The 5,000-nt window shown below is 41.8% G+C and overlaps 1 non-coding gene across 1 annotated transcript; it reads right to left on the reverse strand.

The window, feature by feature from the left end:
• Positions 1 to 1,837: 1,837 nt before the first annotated feature.
• Positions 1,838 to 1,956, reverse strand: LOC123687895. The gene has a single exon (XR_006749600.1). It is a non-coding gene; the product is annotated as a 5S ribosomal RNA (ribosomal RNA).
• Positions 1,957 to 5,000: the final 3,044 nt, after the last annotated feature.

The raw sequence follows: 5,000 nt of genomic DNA on the forward strand, positions 1-5,000 counted from the left end.
TAAATTTTTTTTTCTAGAGTACCTCGGTCTTTTCTATTTTTTTTCCAAGTTTCGTACGTCAATCAACATACATCCCAGAAAAAATCATCTCTCTAACTATCCTGGTTCAAAAGTTGTATCGGAACATTTTCACGTCGAAAATATATCTCCAAGTCCAGACCGATGCACCACGTAATCTCGGGCAGACCGATGCACAACGTAAATGACGATCGGGACCGGGGCGATCGGTCGTATCTGACACCGCCGGCTCGGTTCTAACATCGTCAATGAGTCGGGGTTGAAAAAAAGGACGTGAACATTATTCCTTATAAAAATCAAACCCGATCATGGATTTTGATTCTGATTGTTGATTATCGCTATTAGAACATATAAGGAGGCAACCAAATCAAATTTGAGAAAATTCCACGATCAGAAAATTTTTTTCGAAAAAAAAAAAAAATCGTAATCACCTCGGTCATGGCGAGTTATTTTCCGTATTTCATTCCACAATCAACGTATAACATAGAAGAAATCATCTCTCTAACTATCCTGGTTCAAAAGTTGTATCGGAACATTTCACGTCGTAATATCTCGCCAAGTCCAGACCTCGGCGATAGGTAGTATCTGACACCGTCCGCTCGGGACTGACATCGACTTGGACTCGGGCTGATGATGGGGAGGCGTTTAAGGACGTGAACATTTTTCCTTATAAAAATTAAAGTCGACAATGAATATTGATTCTGATTACCGATTTACGTTTTAAAAACACATTAGAAGGCAACCAAATCGAATTTGAGGAAATTCCACGATCAGAAAAATTTTTTCGAAAAAAAAAAAAATCCGAAAAATATTTTTCGATTCTGATTACTGATTTACTCTTTTAGAACACATTAGGAGGCAACCAAATCAAATTTGAGAAAATTCCAAAATCAGAAAATTTTTTTCGAAAAAAAAAAAAATTCGAGGACACCTCGGTCATGGCAAGTTATTTCCCACAATCCATTCCCCAATCAACGTACATCCCAGAAAAAATCATCTCTCTAACTATCCTGGTTCAAAAGTTGTATCGGAACATTTTCACGTCGAAAATATATCGCTAAGTCCAGACCGATGCACAACGTAAACTAGGGCTGAACCGATGCACCACGTAAACTCGATCTTACCGATGCACCACGTAATCTCAATCTTACCGATGCACCACGTGAACTGGATCTTACCGATGCAGAACGTAAAGTAGATCTTACCGATGCACCACGTAATCTCGATCTTACCGATGCACCACGTAATCTCCATCTTACCGATGCACCACGTGAACTGGATCTTACCGATGCAGAACGTAAAGTAGATCTTACCGATGCACCACGTAAACTCGATCTTACCGATGCACCACGTAATCTCAATCTTACCGATGCACCACGTGAACTGGATCTTACCGATGCAGAACGTGAATTCGATCTTACCGATGCACCACGTAATCTCGATCTTACCGATGCACCACGTGAACTGGATCTTACCGATGCAGAACGTGAATTGGATCTTACCGATGCAGAACGTGAATTCGATCTTACCGATGCACCACGTAATCTCAATCTTACCGATGCACCACGTAATCTCGATCTTACCGATGCACCACGTGAACTGGATCTTACCGATGCAGAACGTGAATTGGATCTTACCGATGCAGAACGTGAATTCGATCTTACCGATGCACCACGTAATCTCAATCTTACCGATGCATCACGTAATCTCGATCTTACCGATGCAGAACGTAAACTCGATCTTACCGATGCAGAACGTAAACTCGATCATACCGATGCACCACGTTATCTCGGCAGACCGATGCAGAACGTAAAAAAAAAGCTTACAGCACGCGGTGTTCCCAAGCGGTCACCCATCCAAGTACTAACCGCGCCCGACGCTGCTTGGCTTCAGTGTTCTGACGAGAACTGGCAATTTCAGCGTGGTATGGCCGTAAACAACAAATATTGCGATATCTTCTATGATATCTCACTTTTGGGAGCGGAAAGGACGTGAACGTTTTTCCTTATAAAAAATGAAATAACTTTTGGATATTAATTCTGATTGTTGATTTAAGCTTTAAGAACACATTAGGACATATCTCAATGAAATTTGAGGGATTTCCGAAATCGAAAAATATTTTTCGAAAAAAAAAAAAAATCCCAGAAGACCTCGGTCATCTCAAGTTTATTTCCATATTCTATTACACAATCAACGTACATCACAAAAGGAACCATCTCTCTAACTATCACAGTTAAATTTTTGTATCGGAACATTTCACGTCGGAATATCTCGCTAAGTCCAGACCGGGGAGATCGGTCGCATCTGACACCGTCCGCTCCGGTCTAACATCGTCTTGGAATCGGGGTAACGATGGAGAGGCGTTTAAGGACGTGAACATTTTTCCTTATAAAAATTAAAGTCGACAATGAATATTGATTCTGATTACTGATTTACTCTTTTAGAACACATTAGAAGGCAACGCAATCAGATTTGAGGAAATTTCAAGATCAGAAAATTTTTTTCGAAAAAAAAAAAAATTCAAGATTACCTGGGTCATGGCAAGTTATTTCCCACAATCCATTCCACAATCAACGTACAACATAGAAGAAATCATCTCTCTAACTATCCTGGTTCAAAAGTTGTATCGGAACATTTCACGTCGAAATACCTCGCCAAGTCCAGACCGGGGCGATAGGTAGTATCTGACACCGTCCGCTCGGGACTGACATCGACTTGGACTCGGGCTGATGATGGGGAGGCGTTTAAGGACGTGAACATTTTTCCTTATAAAAATTAAAGTCGACAATGAATATTGATTCTGATTACTGATTTACGCTTTAAAAACACATTAGAAGGCAACCAAATCAAATTTGAGGAAATTCCAAAATCAGAAAAATTTTTTCGAAAAAAAAAAAAATCCGAAAAATATTTTTCGATTCTGATTACTGATTTACTCTTTTAGAACACATTAGGAGGCAACCAAATCAAATTTGAGAGAATTCCAAAATCAGAAAATTTTTTTCGAAAAAAAAAAAAATTCGAGGACACCTCGGTCATGGCAAGTTATTTCCCACAATCCATTCCCCAATCAACGTACATCCCAGAAAAAATCATCTCTCTAACTATCCTGGTTCAAAAGTTGTATCGGAACATTTTCACGTCGAAAATATATCGCTAAGTCCAGACCGATGCACAACGTAAACTAGGGCTGAACCGATGCACCACGTAAACTCGATCTTACCGATGCACCACGTAATCTCGATCTTACCGATGCACAACGTAAACTAGATCACACCGATGCAGAACGTAAACTCGATCTCACCGATGCACCACGTAAACTAGGGCAGACCGATGCAGAACGTAAACTCGATCATACCGATGCACCACGTAAACTCAGGCAGACCGATGCAGAACGTGAACTCGATCTTACCGATGCACCACGTAATCTCGATCTTACCGATGCACCACGTAAACTCGGGCAGACCGATGCAGAACGTGAACTCGATCTTACCGATGCACCACGTAAACTAGGGCTGACCGATGCATCACGTAAACGACGATCGAGAGGCGCGAAAGGACGTGAACGTTTTTCATTATAAAAATTGAAATAAATGATAAATAATGATTCTGATTGTTGATTATCGTTTTTAATATGCATTAGGAGGCAACCAAATGAAATTTGAGGAAATTCCGATAACAGAAAATTTTTTCGAAAAAAAAAAAAAAATTCATGAAATCCTCGGTCATCGCAAAATATTTACCATATTCTGTTCGATAATCAACGTATATTTAAGAAGGAATCATATCTGTATCTATCTTGGTTCAAATTTTGTATCGGAACATTTTGACCAAAGTCCGAGCTTCGGCCGAAACAGACACCGCTGACCTGGCCTATCGATCGACCGAGAGTCGGGGATAGAGCGTAAGTGTTGTCTGGAGGGGAACCCTGTGCTCTCCTGACATATATAGGGAAGGTGGTCGCGTTGGGCGATGCAGAACGTTTGGATCGGGAATTATATTTTTGGTTCAGCTATTGGAATATGGTTTATTGTTGGTATATATTGGCGAAATAGCGTTCTTACTGACTGGGGATATTCATAAAAATGAGTCCGGAGATTTTCAGATCGAAGTCCGAGTGATCCGACTTGGAAGGCGTGTTGGGTGGGTCGAGATGGCTTAGATCGATCAGACGAGGCGGGCTAAGTGTTGACGTCATGCATCGGTCCATTTTCAGATTGAGTCCGAGTAATCCGACTTTGAAAGAGTGTTGGGTGCGTCGAGACTGTATAGATAGATCGGACGAGGCGGACTAGGTGTTAACGACATGCATCGGTATATTTTCTGATCGGAGTCCGAAGAAATCGGCCCTAGTAGGCGCAGCGGACGGTCGAGACGGCCTCGGTGGGTCGGATCGATCGGGAAAAGTTTGCTAAATCGTGTCTGGAGGGGAACCTTGGGTTCTCCTGACATATATAGGGGATAAGGTTTGGGTGAACGATTCTTCACGTAAAAGTTGAGTAATTTATTTTTCGATAAGCTTTTGGATATTGATGAGAAGTATATGTATATCTTCGATTAAAAGAATTCTTACCGTCTCGATGTATATTATATTAGATATATAAGAAATAGTTAACGTGATGCATCGGCCGATTTCCGGATCGGAGTTCGAGAGATGCGACTTTCGATGCGCGATGGGTGGTTCGAGACGGCCTAGATCGATCAGACGAGGCGGGCTAAGTGTTGACGTCATGCATCGGTCCATTTTCAGATTGAGTCCGAGTAATCCGACTTTGAAAGAGTGTTGGGTGCGTCGAGACTGTTTAGATAGATCGGACGAGGCGGACTAGGTGTTAACGACATGCATCGGTATATTTTCTGATCGGAGTCCGAAGAAATCAGCTCTAGTAGGCGCGGCGAACGGTCGAAACGGCCTCGATCGATCGGACGAGGCGGACTAGGTGTTAACGACATGCATCGGCGGATTTTCTGATCGGAGTCCG

This window comes from Harmonia axyridis, chromosome X (genome assembly GCF_914767665.1).
Source record: "Harmonia axyridis chromosome X, icHarAxyr1.1, whole genome shotgun sequence".
NCBI lineage: Eukaryota > Metazoa > Arthropoda > Insecta > Coleoptera > Coccinellidae > Harmonia > Harmonia axyridis.